This window comes from Pseudophryne corroboree, unplaced genomic scaffold (genome assembly GCF_028390025.1).
Source record: "Pseudophryne corroboree isolate aPseCor3 unplaced genomic scaffold, aPseCor3.hap2 scaffold_129, whole genome shotgun sequence".
NCBI classification, from domain to species: domain Eukaryota; kingdom Metazoa; phylum Chordata; class Amphibia; order Anura; family Myobatrachidae; genus Pseudophryne; species Pseudophryne corroboree.
The window spans coordinates 951,722-972,767 of NW_026967915.1; the positions used below are offsets into that span (position 1 = coordinate 951,722).

General features: G+C 34.4%; 5 non-coding genes across 5 annotated transcripts; all 5 read right to left on the bottom strand.

Moving 5' to 3' along the window:
- Nucleotides 1-1,090: 1,090 nt before the first annotated feature.
- On the bottom strand, nucleotides 1,091-1,163 carry TRNAR-CCU (transfer RNA arginine (anticodon CCU)). Its single transcript has one exon. It is a non-coding gene; the product is annotated as a tRNA-Arg (tRNA).
- A 3,747-nt stretch (nucleotides 1,164-4,910) lies between these two features.
- Nucleotides 4,911-4,982, bottom strand: TRNAR-CCU (transfer RNA arginine (anticodon CCU)). The gene has a single exon. It is a non-coding gene; the product is annotated as a tRNA-Arg (tRNA).
- A 3,757-nt stretch (nucleotides 4,983-8,739) lies between these two features.
- Nucleotides 8,740-8,812, bottom strand: TRNAR-CCU (transfer RNA arginine (anticodon CCU)). The gene has a single exon. It is a non-coding gene; the product is annotated as a tRNA-Arg (tRNA).
- A 3,831-nt stretch (nucleotides 8,813-12,643) lies between these two features.
- On the bottom strand, nucleotides 12,644-12,716 carry TRNAR-CCU (transfer RNA arginine (anticodon CCU)). The gene has a single exon. It is a non-coding gene; the product is annotated as a tRNA-Arg (tRNA).
- Nucleotides 12,717-16,497: 3,781 nt separating this feature from the next.
- Nucleotides 16,498-16,573, bottom strand: TRNAR-CCU (transfer RNA arginine (anticodon CCU)). Its single transcript has one exon. It is a non-coding gene; the product is annotated as a tRNA-Arg (tRNA).
- Between the last annotated feature and the right edge of the window lie 4,473 nt (nucleotides 16,574-21,046).

Sequence of the window (21,046 nt, forward strand, 5' to 3'; positions counted from 1 at the left end):
ACACAATGTTATAATAAATGTCATTTTTAGCTTCTGTGGTAATGTTTTTGCAATCTAAACACTACAAGACTGTTGTACAGTTGAAGCAAGGATAAAATATCAACTCTAATGACGACACAGCTGCTTTAATGAGTTCTACCCCAGATGGGACTTGAACCCACAATCCCTGTTTTAGGAGGCCAGTGACTTATCCATTAGGCCTCTGGTGCTTACTGACTTTCTTAGTCAAGACTGATAGGTTTTTAATAGTCAATTATTTATTTTTGAGAAAAAGTGAAGCTGTTTACTGTGTTCTTTGCATTACCAAGTCCAGCATGAAATGTGCTGGTACTATCCAGAGCTGCCAGTATGGATTATCATGCTCTATTGCAAAAAATCAATTTGATGCAACTGCTTTACCTACAGTATGTTAATCTTTTCCATTGTTGTTTTGTTGGCTGACTGAAGGAAGATATGCAGTGCATTTGAACCAAAGCAGATGTGTGCTGACAACTTAAATTCACAATCATGTTTGTGTTTTTTCTTTCTTTCTTTCTTTCTTTCTTTCTTTCTTTCTTTCTTTCTTTCTTTCTTTCTTTCTTTCTTTTTTCCATCCTTTGTAATATCATATTAAATATTAAGGTAGAAGATTATAATCAATGACTAATGACATAAGAAAAAGGAAAAAAACTGTAAACAAAAATGCTCCAGGTGAGGCTTGAATTCACAACCTTGATATTGCTCAACAGATACTGTCTTATAAGTACCACGCTCTGACCAATTGCACCACTGGAGCACTTTGCAGCATAAAACAGTTATGCTAGATGTGGATTTTATTCAATACAATCAGTACAGTCATAAGAATTTAAAAAGAAAATCATTTTTGGTGATGAATGATGAGCAACAAAGGATCATGCATGCCAGATGGCACTTGAATAAGCTTTCCACAGTGATAGAAAAGTAACAAAAAAACCACAACAATGTTATAATAAATGTCATTTTTAGCTTCTGTGGTCATGTTTTTGCAATCTAAACACTACAAGACTGTTGTACAGTTGAAGCAAGGATAAAATATCAACTCTAATAACAACACAGCTGCTTTAATGAGTTCCACCCCAGATGGGACTTGAACCCACAATCCCCGGCTTAGGAGGCCAGTGCCTTATCCATTAGGCTACTGGGGCTTACTGACTTTCTCATTCAAGACTGATAGGTTTTTAATAGTCAATTATTTATTTTTGAGAAAAAGTGAAGCTGTTTACTGTGTTCTTTGCATTACCAAGTCCAGCATGAAATGTGCTGGTACTATCCAGAGCTGCCAGTATGGATTATCATGCTCTATTGCAAAAAATCAATTTGATGCAACTGCTTTACATACAGTATGTTAATCTTTTCCATTATTGTTTTGTTGGCTGACTGAAGGAAGATATGCAGTGCATTTGAACCAAAGCAGATGTGTGCTGACAACTTAAATTCACAATCATGTTTGTGTTTTTTCTTTTTCTTTCGTTCTTTCTTTCTTTCTTTCTTTCTTTCTTTCTTTCTTTCTTTCTTTCTTTCTTTCTTTCTTCCATCCTTTGTAATATCATATTAAATATTAAGGCAGAAGATTATAATTAATGACTAATGACATAAGAAAAAGGAAAAAAACTGTAAACAAAACTGCTCCAGGTGAGGCTTGAATTCACAACCTTGATATTGCTCAACAGATACTGTCTTATAAGTACCACGCTCTGACCAATTGCACCACTGGAGCACTTTGCAGCATAAAACAGTTATGCTGGATGTGGATTTTATTCAATACAATCAGTACAGTCATAAGAATTTAAAAAGAAAATCATTTTTGGTGATGAATGATGAGCAACAAAGGATCGTGCATGCCAGATGGCACTTGAATAAGCTTTCCACAGTGATAGAAAAGTAAAAAAAAAAACCACAACAATGTTATAATAAATGTCATTTTTAGCTTCTGTGGTCATGTTTTTGCAATCTAAACACTACAAGACTGTTGTACAGTTGAAGCAAGGATAAAATATCAACTCTAGTGATGACACAGCTGCTTTAATGAGTTCCACCCCAGATAGGACTTGAACCCACAATCCCTGTTTTAGGAGGCCAGTGTCTTATCCATTAGGCCACTGGTGCTTACTGACTTTCTTCATCAAGACTGATAGGTTTTTAATAGTTAATTATTTATTTTTGAGAAAAAGTGAAGCTGTTTACTGTGTTCTTTGCATTACCAAGTCCAGCAAGAAATGTGCTGGTACTATCCAGAGCTGTCAGTATGGATTATCATGCTATATTGCAAAAAATCTATTTGATGCAACTGCTTTACCAACAGTGTGTTAATCTTTTCAATTGCTGTTTTGTTGGCTGACTGAAGGAAGATATGCAGTGCATTTGAACCAAAGCAGATGTGTGCTGACAACTTAAATTCACAATCATAATTGTGTTTTTTCTTTCTTTCTTTCTTTCTTTCTTTCTTTCTTTCTTTCTTTCTTTCTTTCTTCCATCCTTTGTAATATCATATTAAATATTAAGGTAGAAGATTATAATCAATGACTAATGACATAAGAAAAAGGAAAAAAACTGTAAACAAAACTGCTTCAGGTGAGACTTGAATTCACAACCTTGACATTGCTCAACAGATACTGTCTTATAAGTAACACACGCTGTCCAATTGCACCACTGGAGCACTTTGCAGCATAAAACAGTTATGCTAGATGTGGATTTTATTCAATACAATCAGTACAGTCATAAGAATTTAAAAAGAAAATCATTTTTGGTGATGAATGATGAGCAACAAAGGATCATGCATGCCAGATGGCACTTGAATAAGCTTTCCACAGTGATAGAAAAGTAAACAAAAAACCCACAACAATGTTATAATAAATGTCATTTTTAGCTTCTGTGGTCATGTTTTTGCAATCTAAACACTACAAGACTGTTGTACAGTTGAAGCAAGGATAAAATATTAACTCTAGTGACGACACAGCTGCTTTAATGAGTTCCACCCCAGATGGGACTTGTACCCACAATCCCTGGTTTAGGAGGCCAGTGCCTTATCCAAAGGGCCACTGGGGCTTACTTACTTTCTCCTTCAAAACTGATAGGTTTTTAATAGTCAATTATTTATTTTTGAGAAAAAGTGAAGCTGTTTACTGTGTTCTTTGCATTACCAAGTCCAGCATGAAATGTGCTGGTACTATCCAGAGCTGCCAGTATGGATTATTATGCTCTATTGCAAAAAATCAATTTGATGCAACTGCTTTACCTACAGTATGTTAATCTTTTCCATTGTTGTTTTGTTGGCTGACTGAAGGAAGATATGCAGTGCATTTGAACCAAAGCAGATGTGTGCTGACAACTTAAATTCACAATCATGTTTGTGTTTTTTCTTTCTTTCTTTCTTTCTTTCTTTCTTTCTTTCTTTCTTTCTTTCTTTCTTTCTTTCTTTCTTTCTTTCTTTCTTTCTTTCTTCCATCCTTTGTAATATCATATTAAATATTAAGGTAGAAGATTATAATCAATGACTAATGACATAAGAAAAAGGAAAAAAACTGTAAACAAAACTGCTTCAGGTGAGACTTGAATTCACAACCTTGACATTGCTCAACAGATACTGTCTTATAAGTAACACACGCTGTCCAATTGCACCACTGGAGCACTTTGCAGCATAAAACAGTTATGCTAGATGTGGATTTTATTCAATACAATCAGTACAGTCATAAGAATTTAAAAATGAAATCATTTTTGGTGATGAATTATGAGCAACAAAGGATCATGCATGCCACATGGCACTTGAATAAGCTTTCCACAGTGATAGAAAAGTAAAAAAAAAACCCACACAATGTTATAATAAATGTCATTTTTAGCTTCTGTGGTAATGTTTTTGCAATCTAAACACTACAAGACTGTTGTACAGTTGAAGCAAGGATAAAATATCAACTCTAATGACGACACAGCTGCTTTAATGAGTTCTACCCCAGATAGGACTTGAACCCACAATCCCTGTTTTAGGAGGCCAGTGACTTATCCATTAGGCCACTGGTGCTTACTGACTTTCTTAGTCAAGACTGATAGGTTTTTAATAGTCAATTATTTATTTTTGAGAAAAAGTGAAGCTGTTTACTGTGTTCTTTGCATTACCAAGTCCAGCATGAAATGTGCTGGTACTATCCAGAGCTGCCAGTATGGATTATCATGCTCTATTGCAAAAAATCAATTTGATGCAACTGCTTTACCTACAGTATGTTAATCTTTTCCATTGTTGTTTTGTTGGCTGACTGAAGGAAGATATGCAGTGCATTTGAACCAAAGCAGATGTGTGCTGACAACTTAAATTCACAATCATGTTTGTGTTTTTTCTTTCTTTCTTTCTTTCTTTCTTTCTTTCTTTCTTTCTTTCTTTCTTTCTTTCTTTCTTTTTTCCATCCTTTGTAATATCATATTAAATATTAAGGTAGAAGATTATAATCAATGACTAATGACATAAGAAAAAGGAAAAAAACTGTAAACAAAAATGCTCCAGGTGAGGCTTGAATTCACAACCTTGATATTGCTCAACAGATACTGTCTTATAAGTACCACGCTCTGACCAATTGCACCACTGGAGCACTTTGCAGCATAAAACAGTTATGCTAGATGTGGATTTTATTCAATACAATCAGTACAGTCATAAGAATTTAAAAAGAAAATCATTTTTGGTGATGAATGATGAGCAACAAAGGATCATGCATGCCAGATGGCACTTGAATAAGCTTTCCACAGTGATAGAAAAGTAACAAAAAAACCACAACAATGTTATAATAAATGTCATTTTTAGCTTCTGTGGTCATGTTTTTGCAATCTAAACACTACAAGACTGTTGTACAGTTGAAGCAAGGATAAAATATCAACTCTAATAACAACACAGCTGCTTTAATGAGTTCCACCCCAGATGGGACTTGAACCCACAATCCCGGCTTAGGAGGCCAGTGCCTTATCCATTAGGCTACTGGGGCTTACTGACTTTCTCATTCAAGACTGATAGGTTTTTAATAGTCAATTATTTATTTTTGAGAAAAAGTGAAGCTGTTTACTGTGTTCTTTGCATTACCAAGTCCAGCATGAAATGTGCTGGTACTATCCAGAGCTGCCAGTATGGATTATCATGCTCTATTGCAAAAAATCAATTTGATGCAACTGCTTTACATACAGTATGTTAATCTTTTCCATTATTGTTTTGTTGGCTGACTGAAGGAAGATATGCAGTGCATTTGAACCAAAGCAGATGTGTGCTGACAACTTAAATTCACAATCATGTTTGTGTTTTTTCTTTCTTTCTTTCTTTCTTTCTTTCTTTCTTTCTTCCATCCTTTGTAATATCATATTAAATATTAAGGCAGAAGATTATAATTAATGACTAATGACATAAGAAAAAGGAAAAAAACTGTAAACAAAACTGCTCCAGGTGAGGCTTGAATTCACAACCTTGATATTGCTCAACAGATACTGTCTTATAAGTACCACGCTCTGACCAATTGCACCACTGGAGCACTTTGCAGCATAAAACAGTTATGCTAGATGTGGATTTTATTCAATACAATCAGTACAGTCATAAGAATTTAAAAAGAAAATCATTTTTGGTGATGAATGATGAGCAACAAAGGATCGTGCATGCCAGATGGCACTTGAATAAGCTTTCCACAGTGATAGAAAAGTTAAAAAAAACAACACAACAATGTTATAATAAATGTCATTTTTAGCTTCTGTGGTCATGTTTTTGCAATCTAAACACTACAAGACTGTTGTACAGTTGAAGCAAGGATAAAATATCAACTCTAGTGATGACACAGCTGCTTTAATGAGTTCCACCCCAGATAGGACTTGAACCCACAATCCCTGTTTTAGGAGGCCAGTGTCTTATCCATTAGGCCACAGGTGCTTACTGACTTTCTTCATCAAGACTGATAGGTTTTTAATAGTTAATTATTTATTTTTGAGAAAAAGTGAAGCTGTTTACTGTGTTCTTTGCATTACCAAGTCCAGCAAGAAATGTGCTGGTACTATCCAGAGCTGTCAGTATGGATTATTATGCTCTATTGCAAAAAATCAATTTGATGCAACTGCTTTACCTACAGTATGTTAATCTTTTCCATTGTTGTTTTGTTGGCTGACTGAAGGAAGATATGCAGTGCATTTGAACCAAAGCAGATGTGTGCTGACAACTTAAATTCACAATCATGTTTGTGTTTTTTCTTTCTTTCTTTCTTTCTTTCTTTCTTTCTTTCTTTCTTTCTTTCTTTCTTTCTTCCATCCTTTGTAATATCATATTAAATATTAAGGTAGAAGATTATAATCAATGACTAATGACATAAGAAAAAGGAAAAAAACTGTAAACAAAACTGCTTCAGGTGAGACTTGAATTCACAACCTTGACATTGCTCAACAGATACTGTCTTATAAGTAACACACGCTGTCCAATTGCACCACTGGAGCACTTTGCAGCATAAAACAGTTATGCTAGATGTGGATTTTATTCAATACAATCAGTACAGTCATAAGAATTTAAAAAGAAAATCATTTTTGGTGATGAATGATGAGCAACAAAGGATCATGCATGCCAGATGGCACTTGAATAAGCTTTCCACAGTGATAGAAAAGTAAACAAAAAACCCACAACAATGTTATAATAAATGTCATTTTTAGCTTCTGTGGTCATGTTTTTGCAATCTAAACACTACAAGACTGTTGTACAGTTGAAGCAAGGATACAATATTAACTCTAGTGACGACATAGCTGCTTTAATGAGTTCCACCCCAGATGGGACTTGAACCCACAATCCCTGGTTTAGGAGGCCAGTGCCTTATCCAAAGGGCCACTGGGGCTTACTTACTTTCTCCTTCAAAACTGATAGGTTTTTAATAGTCAATTATTTATTTTTGAGAAAAAGTGAAGCTGTTTACTGTGTTCTTTGCATTACCAAGTCCAGCATGAAATGTGCTGGTACTATCCAGAGCTGCCAGTATGGATTATTATGCTCTATTGCAAAAAATCAATTTGATGCAACTGCTTTACCTACAGTATGTTAATCTTTTCCATTGTTGTTTTGTTGGCTGACTGAAGGAAGATATGCAGTGCATTTGAACCAAAGCAGATGTGTGCTGACAACTTAAATTCACAATCATGTTTGTGTTTTTTCTTTCTTTCTTTCTTTCTTTCTTTCTTTCTTTCTTTCTTTCTTTCTTTCTTTCTTTCTTTCTTTCTTTCTTTCTTTCTTTCTTTCTTTCTTTCTTTCTTTCTTCCATCCTTTGTAATATCATATTAAATATTAAGGTAGAAGATTATAATCAATGACTAATGACATAAGAAAAAGGAAAAAAACTGTAAACAAAACTGCTTCAGGTGAGACTTGAATTCACAACCTTGACATTGCTCAACAGATACTGTCTTATAAGTAACACACGCTGTCCAATTGCACCACTGGAGCACTTTGCAGCATAAAACAGTTATGCTAGATGTGGATTTTATTCAATACAATCAGTACAGTCATAAGAATTTAAAAATAAAATCATTTTTGGTGATGAATGATGAGCAACAAAGGATCATGCATGCCACATGGCACTTGAATAAGCTTTCCACAGTGATAGAAAAGTAAAAAAAAAACCCACACAATGTTATAATAAATGTCATTTTTAGCTTCTGTGGTAATGTTTTTGCAATCTAAACACTACAAGACTGTTGTACAGTTGAAGCAAGGATAAAATATCAACTCTAATGACGACACAGCTGCTTTAATGAGTTCTACCCCAGATGGGACTTGAACCCACAATCCCTGTTTTAGGAGGCCAGTGACTTATCCATTAGGCCTCTGGTGCTTACTGACTTTCTTAGTCAAGACTGATAGGTTTTTAATAGTCAATTATTTATTTTTGAGAAAAAGTGAAGCTGTTTACTGTGTTCTTTGCACTACCAAGTCCAGCATGAAATGTGCTGGTACTATCCAGAGCTGCCAGTATGGATTATCATGCTCTATTGCAAAAAATCAATTTGATGCAACTGCTTTACCTACAGTATGTTAATCTTTTCCATTGTTGTTTTGTTGGCTGACTGAAGGAAGATATGCAGTGCATTTGAACCAAAGCAGATGTGTGCTGACAACTTAAATTCACAATCATGTTTGTGTTTTTTCTTTCTTTCTTTCTTTCTTTCTTTCTTTCTTTCTTTCTTTCTTTCTTTCTTTCTTTCTTTCTTTCTTTCTTTCTTTCTTTCTTTTTTCCATCCTTTGTAATATCATATTAAATATTAAGGTAGAAGATTATAATCAATGACTAATGACATAAGAAAAAGGAAAAAAACTGTAAACAAAAATGCTCCAGGTGAGGCTTGAATTCACAACCTTGATATTGCTCAACAGATACTGTCTTATAAGTACCACGCTCTGACCAATTGCACCACTGGAGCACTTTGCAGCATAAAACAGTTATGCTAGATGTGGATTTTATTCAATACAATCAGTACAGTCATAAGAATTTAAAAAGAAAATCATTTTTGGTGATGAATGATGAGCAACAAAGGATCATGCATGCCAGATGGCACTTGAATAAGCTTTCCACAGTGATAGAAAAGTAACAAAAAAACCACAACAATGTTATAATAAATGTCATTTTTAGCTTCTGTGGTCATGTTTTTGCAATCTAAACACTACAAGACTGTTGTACAGTTGAAGCAAGGATAAAATATCAACTCTAATAACAACACAGCTGCTTTAATGAGTTCCACCCCAGATGGGACTTGAACCCACAATCCCCGGCTTAGGAGGCCAGTGCCTTATCCATTAGGCTACTGGGGCTTACTGACTTTCTCATTCAAGACTGATAGGTTTTTAATAGTCAATTATTTATTTTTGAGAAAAAGTGAAGCTGTTTACTGTGTTCTTTGCATTACCAAGTCCAGCATGAAATGTGCTGGTACTATCCAGAGCTGCCAGTATGGATTATCATGCTCTATTGCAAAAAATCAATTTGATGCAACTGCTTTACATACAGTATGTTAATCTTTTCCATTATTGTTTTGTTGGCTGACTGAAGGAAGATATGCAGTGCATTTGAACCAAAGCAGATGTGTGCTGACAACTTAAATTCACAATCATGTTTGTGTTTTTTCTTTTTCTTTCGTTCTTTCTTTCTTTCTTTCTTTCTTTCTTTCTTTCTTTCTTTCTTTCTTTCTTTCTTTCTTTCTTTCTTTCTTTCTTTCTTCCATCCTTTGTAATATCATATTAAATATTAAGGCAGAAGATTATAATTAATGACTAATGACATAAGAAAAAGGAAAAAAACTGTAAACAAAACTGCTCCAGGTGAGGCTTGAATTCACAACCTTGATATTGCTCAACAGATACTGTCTTATAAGTACCACGCTCTGACCAATTGCACCACTGGAGCACTTTGCAGCATAAAACAGTTATGCTGGATGTGGATTTTATTCAATACAATCAGTACAGTCATAAGAATTTAAAAAGAAAATCATTTTTGGTGATGAATGATGAGCAACAAAGGATCGTGCATGCCAGATGGCACTTGAATAAGCTTTCCACAGTGATAGAAAAGTAAAAAAAAAAACCACAACAATGTTATAATAAATGTCATTTTTAGCTTCTGTGGTCATGTTTTTGCAATCTAAACACTACAAGACTGTTGTACAGTTGAAGCAAGGATAAAATATCAACTCTAGTGATGACACAGCTGCTTTAATGAGTTCCACCCCAGATAGGACTTGAACCCACAATCCCTGTTTTAGGAGGCCAGTGTCTTATCCATTAGGCCACTGGTGCTTACTGACTTTCTTCATCAAGACTGATAGGTTTTTAATAGTTAATTATTTATTTTTGAGAAAAAGTGAAGCTGTTTACTGTGTTCTTTGCATTACCAAGTCCAGCAAGAAATGTGCTGGTACTATCCAGAGCTGTCAGTATGGATTATCATGCTATATTGCAAAAAATCTATTTGATGCAACTGCTTTACCAACAGTGTGTTAATCTTTTCAATTGCTGTTTTGTTGGCTGACTGAAGGAAGATATGCAGTGCATTTGAACCAAAGCAGATGTGTGCTGACAACTTAAATTCACAATCATAATTGTGTTTTTTCTTTCTTTCTTTCTTTCTTTCTTTCTTTCTTTCTTTCTTTCTTTCTTTCTTTCTTTCTTTCTTTCTTTCTTTCTTTCTTTCTTTCTTTCTTTCTTCCATCCTTTGTAATATCATATTAAATATTAAGGTAGAAGATTATAATCAATGACTAATGACATAAGAAAAAGGAAAAAAACTGTAAACAAAACTGCTTCAGGTGAGACTTGAATTCACAACCTTGACATTGCTCAACAGATACTGTCTTATAAGTAACACACGCTGTCCAATTGCACCACTGGAGCACTTTGCAGCATAAAACAGTTATGCTAGATGTGGATTTTATTCAATACAATCAGTACAGTCATAAGAATTTAAAAAGAAAATCATTTTTGGTGATGAATGATGAGCAACAAAGGATCATGCATGCCAGATGGCACTTGAATAAGCTTTCCACAGTGATAGAAAAGTAAACAAAAAACCCACAACAATGTTATAATAAATGTCATTTTTAGCTTCTGTGGTCATGTTTTTGCAATCTAAACACTACAAGACTGTTGTACAGTTGAAGCAAGGATAAAATATTAACTCTAGTGACGACACAGCTGCTTTAATGAGTTCCACCCCAGATGGGACTTGTACCCACAATCCCTGGTTTAGGAGGCCAGTGCCTTATCCAAAGGGCCACTGGGGCTTACTTACTTTCTCCTTCAAAACTGATAGGTTTTTAATAGTCAATTATTTATTTTTGAGAAAAAGTGAAGCTGTTTACTGTGTTCTTTGCATTACCAAGTCCAGCATGAAATGTGCTGGTACTATCCAGAGCTGCCAGTATGGATTATTATGCTCTATTGCAAAAAATCAATTTGATGCAACTGCTTTACCTACAGTATGTTAATCTTTTCCATTGTTGTTTTGTTGGCTGACTGAAGGAAGATATGCAGTGCATTTGAACCAAAGCAGATGTGTGCTGACAACTTAAATTCACAATCATGTTTGTGTTTTTTCTTTCTTTCTTTCTTTCTTTCTTTCTTTCTTTCTTTCTTTCTTTCTTTCTTTCTTTCTTTCTTTCTTTCTTTCTTTCTTTCTTCCATCCTTTGTAATATCATATTAAATATTAAGGTAGAAGATTATAATCAATGACTAATGACATAAGAAAAAGGAAAAAAACTGTAAACAAAACTGCTTCAGGTGAGACTTGAATTCACAACCTTGACATTGCTCAACAGATACTGTCTTATAAGTAACACACGCTGTCCAATTGCACCACTGGAGCACTTTGCAGCATAAAACAGTTATGCTAGATGTGGATTTTATTCAATACAATCAGTACAGTCATAAGAATTTAAAAATGAAATCATTTTTGGTGATGAATTATGAGCAACAAAGGATCATGCATGCCACATGGCACTTGAATAAGCTTTCCACAGTGATAGAAAAGTAAAAAAAAAAACCACACAATGTTATAATAAATGTCATTTTTAGCTTCTGTGGTAATGTTTTTGCAATCTAAACACTACAAGACTGTTGTACAGTTGAAGCAAGGATAAAATATCAACTCTAATGACGACACAGCTGCTTTAATGAGTTCTACCCCAGATAGGACTTGAACCCACAATCCCTGTTTTAGGAGGCCAGTGACTTATCCATTAGGCCACTGGTGCTTACTGACTTTCTTAGTCAAGACTGATAGGTTTTTAATAGTCAATTATTTATTTTTGAGAAAAAGTGAAGCTGTTTACTGTGTTCTTTGCATTACCAAGTCCAGCATGAAATGTGCTGGTACTATCCAGAGCTGCCAGTATGGATTATCATGCTCTATTGCAAAAAATCAATTTGATGCAACTGCTTTACCTACAGTATGTTAATCTTTTCCATTGTTGTTTTGTTGGCTGACTGAAGGAAGATATGCAGTGCATTTGAACCAAAGCAGATGTGTGCTGACAACTTAAATTCACAATCATGTTTGTGTTTTTTCTTTCTTTCTTTCTTTCTTTCTTTCTTTCTTTCTTTCTTTCTTTCTTTCTTTCTTTCTTTCTTTCTTTCTTTCTTTCTTTTTTCCATCCTTTGTAATATCATATTAAATATTAAGGTAGAAGATTATAATCAATGACTAATGACATAAGAAAAAGGAAAAAAACTGTAAACAAAAATGCTCCAGGTGAGGCTTGAATTCACAACCTTGATATTGCTCAACAGATACTGTCTTATAAGTACCACGCTCTGACCAATTGCACCACTGGAGCACTTTGCAGCATAAAACAGTTATGCTAGATGTGGATTTTATTCAATACAATCAGTACAGTCATAAGAATTTAAAAAGAAAATCATTTTTGGTGATGAATGATGAGCAACAAAGGATCATGCATGCCAGATGGCACTTGAATAAGCTTTCCACAGTGATAGAAAAGTAACAAAAAAACCACAACAATGTTATAATAAATGTCATTTTTAGCTTCTGTGGTCATGTTTTTGCAATCTAAACACTACAAGACTGTTGTACAGTTGAAGCAAGGATAAAATATCAACTCTAATAACAACACAGCTGCTTTAATGAGTTCCACCCCAGATGGGACTTGAACCCACAATCCCCGGCTTAGGAGGCCAGTGCCTTATCCATTAGGCTACTGGGGCTTACTGACTTTCTCATTCAAGACTGATAGGTTTTTAATAGTCAATTATTTATTTTTGAGAAAAAGTGAAGCTGTTTACTGTGTTCTTTGCATTACCAAGTCCAGCATGAAATGTGCTGGTACTATCCAGAGCTGCCAGTATGGATTATCATGCTCTATTGCAAAAAATCAATTTGATGCAACTGCTTTACATACAGTATGTTAATCTTTTCCATTATTGTTTTGTTGGCTGACTGAAGGAAGATATGCAGTGCATTTGAACCAAAGCAGATGTGTGCTGACAACTTAAATTCACAATCATGTTTGTGTTTTTTCTTTCTTTCTTTCTTTCTTTCTTTCTTTCTTTCTTTCTTTCTTTCTTTCTTTCTTTCTTTCTTCCATCCTTTGTAATATCATATTAAATATTAAGGCAGAAGATTATAATTAATGACTAATGACATAAGAAAAAGGAAAAAAACTGTAAACAAAACTGCTCCAGGTGAGGCTTGAATTCACAACCTTGATATTGCTCAACAGATACTGTCTTATAAGTACCACGCTCTGACCAATTGCACCACTGGAGCACTTTGCAGCATAAAACAGTTATGCTAGATGTGGATTTTATTCAATACAATCAGTACAGTCATAAGAATTTAAAAAGAAAATCATTTTTGGTGATGAATGATGAGCAACAAAGGATCGTGCATGCCAGATGGCACTTGAATAAGCTTTCCACAGTGATAGAAAAGTTAAAAAAAACAACACAACAATGTTATAATAAATGTCATTTTTAGCTTCTGTGGTCATGTTTTTGCAATCTAAACACTACAAGACTGTTGTACAGTTGAAGCAAGGATAAAATATCAACTCTAGTGATGACACAGCTGCTTTAATGAGTTCCACCCCAGATAGGACTTGAACCCACAATCCCTGTTTTAGGAGGCCAGTGTCTTATCCATTAGGCCACAGGTGCTTACTGACTTTCTTCATCAAGACTGATAGGTTTTTAATAGTTAATTATTTATTTTTGAGAAAAAGTGAAGCTGTTTACTGTGTTCTTTGCATTACCAAGTCCAGCAAGAAATGTGCTGGTACTATCCAGAGCTGTCAGTATGGATTATCATGCTATATTGCAAAAAAACTATTTGATGCAACTGCGTTACCAACAGTGTGTTAATCTTTTCAATTGCTGTTTTGTTGGCTGACTGAAGGAAGATATGCAGTGCATTTGAACCAAAGCAGATGTGTGCTGACAACTTAAATTCACAATCATAATTGTGTTTTTTCTTTCTTTCTTTCTTTCTTTCTTTCTTTCTTTCTTTCTTTCTTTCTTTCTTTCTTTCTTTCTTTTTTTTTTTCTTTCTTTCTTTCTTTCTTTCTTTCTTTTTTTCTTTCTTCCATCCTTTGTAATATCATATTAAATATTAAGGTAGAAGATTATAATCAATGACTAATGACATAAGAAAAAGGAAAAAAACTGTAAACAAAACTGCTTCAGGTGAGACTTGAATTCACAACCTTGACATTGCTCAACAGATACTGTCTTATAAGTAACACACGCTGTCCAATTGCACCACTGGAGCACTTTGCAGCATAAAACAGTTATGCTAGATGTGGATTTTATTCAATACAATCAGTACAGTCATAAGAATTTAAAAATGAAATCATTTTTGGTGATGAATGATGAGCAACAAAGGATCATGCATACCAGATGGCTCTTGAATAAGCTTTCCACAGTGATAGAAAAGTAAAAAAAAAACCCACACAATGTTATAATAAATGTCATTTTTAGCTTCTGTGGTCATGTTTTTGCAATCTAAACACTACAAGACTGTTGTACAGTTGAAGCAAGGATAAAATATCAACTCTAATGACGACACAGCTGCTTTAATGAGTTCTACCCCAGATAGGACTTGAACCCACAATCCCTGTTTTAGGAGGCCAGTGACTTATCCATTAGGCCACTGGCGCTTACTGACTTTCTTAGTCAAGACTGATAGGTTTTTAATAGTCAATTATTTATTTTTGAGAAAAAGTGAAGCTGTTTACTGTGTTCTTTGCATTACCAAGTCCAGCATGAAATGTGCTGGTACTATCCAGAGCTGCCAGTATGGATTATCATGCTCTATTGCAAAAAATCAATTTGATGCAACTGCTTTACCTACAGTATGTTAATCTTTTCCATTGTTGTTTTGTTGGCTGACTGAAGGAAGATATGCAGTGCATTTGAACCAAAGCAGATGTGTGCTGATAACTTAAATTCACAATCATGTTTGTGTTTTTTCTTTCTTTCTTTCTTTCTTTCTTTCTTTCTTTCTTTCTTTCTTTCTTTCTTTCTTTCTTTCTTTCTTCCATCCTTTGTAATATCATATTAAATATTAAGGTAGAAGATTATAATCAATGACTAATGACATAAGAAAAAGGAAAAAAACTGTAAACAAAAATGCTCCAGGTGAGGCTTGAATTCACAACCTTGATATTGCTCAACAGATACTGTCTTATAAGTACCACGCTCTGACCAATTGCACCACTGGAGCACTTTGCAGCATAAAACAGTTATGCTAGATGTGGATTTTATTCAATACAATCAGTACAGTCATAAGAATTTAAAAAGAAAATCATTTTTGGTGATGAATGATGAGCAACAAAGGATCATGCATGCAGATGCACTTGAATAAGCTTTCCACAGTGATAGAAAAGTAACAAAAAAACCACAACAATGTTATAATAAATGTCATTTTTAGCTTCTGTGGTCATGTTTTTGCAATCTAAACACTACAAGACTGTTGTACAGTTGAAGCAAGGATAAAATATCAACTCTAATAACAACACAGCTGCTTTAATGAGTTCCAGCCCAGATGGGACTTGAACCCACAAGCCCCTGCTTAGGAGGCCAGTGCCTTATCCATTAGGCTACTGGGGCTTACTGACTTTCTCATTCAAGACTGATAGGTTTTTTATAGTTAATTATTTATTTTTGAGAAAAAGTGAAGCTGTTTACTGTGTTCTTTGCATTACCAAGTCCAGCATGAAATGTGCTGGTATTATCCAGAGCTGCCAGTATGGATTATCATGCTCTATTGCAAAAAATCAATTTGATGCAACTGCTATACCTACAGTATGTTAATCTTTTCCATTATTGTTTTGTTGGCTGACTGAAGAAAGATATGCAGTGCATTTGAACCAAAGCAGATGTGTGCTGACAACTTAAATTCACAATCATGTTTGTGTTTTTTATTTTTCTTTATTTCTTTCTTTCTTTCTTTCTTTCTTTCTTTCTTTCTTTCTTTCTTTCTTTCTTTCTTCCATCCTTTGTAATATCATATTAAATATTAAGGCAGAAGATTATAATTAATGACTAATGACATAAGAAAAAGGAAAAAAACTGTAAACAAAACTGCTCCAGGTGAGGCTTGAATTCACAACCTTGATATTGCTCAACAGATACTGTCTTATAAGTACCACGCTCTGACCAATTGCACCACTGGAGCACTTTGCAGCATGAAACAGTTATGCTAGATGTGGATTTTATTCAATACAATCAGTACAGTCATAATAATTTAAAAAGAAAATCATTTTTGTGATGAATGATGAGCAACAAAGGATCGTGCATGCCAGATGGCACTTGAATAAGCTTTCCACAGTGATAGAAAAGTAAAAAAAAAAACCTCAACAATGTTATAATAAATGTCATTTTTAGCTTCTGTGGTCATGTTTTTGCAATCTAAACACTACAAGACTGTTGTACAGTTGAAGCAAGGATAAAATATCAACTCTAATAACAACACAGCTGCTTTAATGAGTTCCACCCCAGATGGGACTTGAACCCACAATCCCCGGCTTAGGAGGCCAGTGCCTTATCCATTAGGCTACTGGGGATTACTGACTTTCTCATTCAAGACTGATAGGTTTTTAATAGTCAATTATTTATTTTTGAGAAAAAGTGAAGCTGTTTACTGTGTTCTTTGCATTACCAAGTCCAGCAAGAAATGTGCTGGTACTATCCAGAGCTGTCAGTATGGATTATCATGCTATATTGCAAAAAATCTATTTGATGCAACTGCTTTACCAACAGTGTGTTAATCTTTTCAATTGCTGTTTTTTTGGCTGACAGAAGGAAGATATGCAGTGCATTTGAACCAAAGCAGATGTGTGCTGACAACTTAAATTCACAATCATGTTTGTGTTTTTTCTTTCTTTCTTTCTTTCTTTCTTTCTTTCTTTCTTTCTTTCTTTCTTTCTTTCTTTCTTTCTTTCTTTCTTTCTTTCTTTCTTCCATCCTTTGTAATATCATATTAAATATTAAGGTAGAAGATTATAATCAATGACTAATGACATAAGAAAAAGGAAAAAAACTGTAAACAAAACTGCTTCAGGTGAGACTTGAATTCACAACCTTGACATTGCTCAACAGATAATGTCTTATAAGTAACACACGCTGTCCAATTGCACCACTGGAGCACTTTGCAGCATAAAACAGTTATGCTAGATGTGGATTTTATTCAATACAATCAGTACAGTCATAAGAATTTAAAAAGAAAATCATTTTTGGTGATGAATGATGAGCAACAAAGGATCATGCATGCCAGATGGCACTTGAATAAGCTTTCCACAGTGATAGAAAAGTAAACAAAAAACCCACAACAATGTTATAATAAATGTCATTTTTAGCTTCTGTGGTCATGTTTTTGCAATCTAAACACTACAAGACTGTTGTACAGTTGAAGCAAGGATAAAATATTAACTCTAGTGACGACACAGCTGCTTTAATGAGTTCCACCCCAGATGGGACTTGAACCCACAATCCCTGGTTTAGGAGGCCAGTGCCTTATCCAAAGGGCCACTGGGGCTTACTTACTTTCTCCTTCAAAACTGATAGGTTTTTAATAGTCAATTATTTATTTTTGAGAAAAAGTGAAGCTGTTTACTGTGTTCTTTGCATTACCAAGTCCAGCATGAAATGTGCTGGTACTATCCAGAGCTGCCAGTTTGGATTATCATGCTCTATTGCAAAAAATCAATTTGATGCAACTGCTTTACCTACAGTATGTTAATCTTTTCCATTGTTGTTTTGTTGGCTGACTGAAGGAAGATATGCAGTGCATTTGAACCAAAGCAGATGTGTGCTGACAACTTAAATTCACAATCATGTTTGTGTTTTTTCTTTCTTTCTTTCTTTCTTTCTTTCTTTCTTTCTTTCTTCCATCCTTTGTAATATCATATTAAATATTAAGGTAGAAGATTATAATCAATGACTAATGACATAAGAAAAAGGAAAAAAACTGTAAACAAAACTGCTCCAGGTGAGGCTTGAATTCACAACCTTGATATTGCTCAGCAGATACTGTCTTATAAGTACCACGCTCTGACCAATTGCACCACTGGAGCACTTTGCAGCATAAAACAGTTATGCTAGATGTGGATTTTATTCAATACAATCAGTACAGTCATAAGAATTTAAAAAGAAAATCATTTTTGGTGATGAATGATGAGCAACAAAGGATCGTGCATGCCAGATGGCACTTGAATAAGCTTTCCACAGTGATAGAAAAGTAAAAAAAAAACCCACAACAATGTTATAATAAATGTCATTTTTAGCTTCTGTGGTCATGTTTTTGCAATCTAAACACTACAAGACTGTTGTACAGTTGAAGCAAGAATAAAATATCAACTCTAGTGATGACACAGCTGCTTTAATGAGTTCCACCCCAGATAGGACTTGAACCCACAATCCCTGTTTTAGGAGGCCAGTGTCTTATCCATTAGGCCACTGGTGCTTACTGACTTTCTTCGTCAAGACTGATAGGTTTTTAATAGTCAATTATTTATTTTTGAGAAAAAGTGAAGCTGTTTACTGTGTTCTTTGCATTACCACGTCCAGCAAGAAATGTGCTGGTACTATCCAGAGCTGTCAGTATGGATTATCATGCTATATTGCAAAAAATCTATTTGATGCAACTGCTTTACCAATTGCTGTTTTGTTGGCTGACTGAAGGAAGATATGCAGTGCATTTGAACCAAAGCAGATGTGTGCTGACAACTTAAATTCACAATCATGTTTGTGTTTTTTCTTTCTTTCTTTCTTTCTTTCTTTCTTTCTTTCTTTCTTTCTTTCTTTCTTTCTTTCTTTCTTTCTTTCTTTCTTTCTTTCTTCCATCCTTTGTACTATCATATTAAATATTAAGGTAGAAGATTATAATCAATGACTAATGACATAAGAAAAAGGAAAAAAACTGTAAACAAAACTGCTTCAGGTGAGACTTGAATTCACAACCTTGACATTGCTCAACAGATACTGTCTTATAAGTAACACACGCTGTCCAATTGCACCACTGGAGCACTTTGCAGCATAAAACAGTTATGCTAGATGTGGATTTTATTCAATACAATCAGTACAGTCATAAGAATTTAAAAATGAAATCATTTTTGGTGATGAATGATGAGCAACAAAGGATCATGCATGCCAGATGGCACTTGAATAAGCTTTCCACAGTGATAGAAAAGTAAAAAAAAAACCCACACAATGTTATAATAAATGTCATTTTTAGCTTCTGTGGTAATGTTTTTGCAATCTTAACACTACAAGACTGTTGTACAGTTGAAGCAAGGATAAAATATCAACTCTAATGACGACACAGCTGCTTTAATGAGTTCTACCCCAGATAGGACTTGAACCCACAATCCCTGTTTTAGGAGGACAGTGACTTATCCATTAGGCCACTGGTGCTTACTGACTTTCTTAGTCAAGACGGATAGGTTTTTAATAGTCAATTATTTATTTTTGAGAAAAAGTGAAGCTGTTTACTGTGTTCTTTGCATTACCAAGTCCAGCATGAAATGTGCTGGTACTATCCAGAGCTGCCAGTATGGATTATCATGCTCTATTGCAAAAAATCAATTTGATGCAACTGCTTTACCTACAGTATGTTAATCTTTTCCATTGTTGTTTTGTTGGCTGACTGAAGGAAGATATGCAATGCATTTGAACCAAAGCAGATGTGTGCTGACAACTTAAATTCACAATCATGTTTGTGTTTTTTCTTTCTTTCTTTCTTTCTTTCTTTCTTTCTTTCTTTCTTTCTTTCTTTCTTTCTTTCTTTTTTCCATCCTTTGTAATATCATATTAAATATTAAGGTAGAAGATTATAATCAATGACTAATGACATAAGAAAAAGGAAAAAAAACTGTAAACAAAAATGCTCCAAGTGAGGCTTGAATTCACAACCTTGATATTGCTCAACAGATACTGTCTTATAAGTACCACGCTCTGACCAATTGCACCACTGGAGCACTTTGCAGCATAAAACAGTTATGCTAGATGTGGATTTTATTCAATACAATCAGTACAGTCATAAGAATTTAAAAAGAAAATCATTTTTGGTGATGAATGATGAGCAACAAAGGATCATGCATGCCAGATGGCACTTGAATAAGCTTTCCACAGTGATAGAAAAGTAACAAAAAAACCACAACAATGTTATAATAAATGTCATTTTTAGCTTCTGTGGTAATGTTTTTGCAATCTAAACACTACAAGACTGTTGTACAGTTGAAGCAAGGATAAAATATCAACTCTAATGACGACACAGCTGCTTTAATGAGTTCTACCCCAGATAGGACTTGAACCCACAATCCCTGTTTTAGGAGGACAGTGACTTATCCATTAGGCCACTGGTGCTTACTGACTTTCTTAGTCAAGACGGATAGGTTTTTAATAGTCAATTATTTATTTTTGAGAAAAAGTGAAGCTGTTTACTGTGTTCTTTGCATTACCAAGTCCAGCATGAAATGTGCTGGTACTATCCAGAGCTGCCAGTATGGATTATCATGCTCTATTGCAAAAAATCAATTTGATGCAACTGCTTTACCTACAGTATGTTAATCTTTTCCATTGTTGTTTTGTTGGCTGACTGAAGGAAGATATGCAATGCATTTGAACCAAAGCAGATGTGTGCTGACAACTTAAATTCACAATCATGTTTGTGTTTTTTCTTTCTTTCTTTCTTTCTTTCTTTCTTTCTTTCTTTCTTTCTTTCTTTCTTTCTTTCTTTCTTTCTTTTTTCCATCCTTTGTAATATCATATTAAATATTAAGGTAGAAGATTATAATCAATGACTAATGACATAAGAAAAAGGAAAAAAACTGTAAACAAAAATGCTCCAGGTGAGGCTTGAATTCACAACCTTGATATTGCTCAACAGATACTGTCTTATAAGTACCACGCTCTGACCAATTGCACCACTGGAGCACTTTGCAGCATAAAACAGTTATGCTAGATGTGGATTTTATTCAATACAATCAGTACAGTCATAAGAATTTAAAAAGAAAATCATTTTTGGTGATGAATGATGA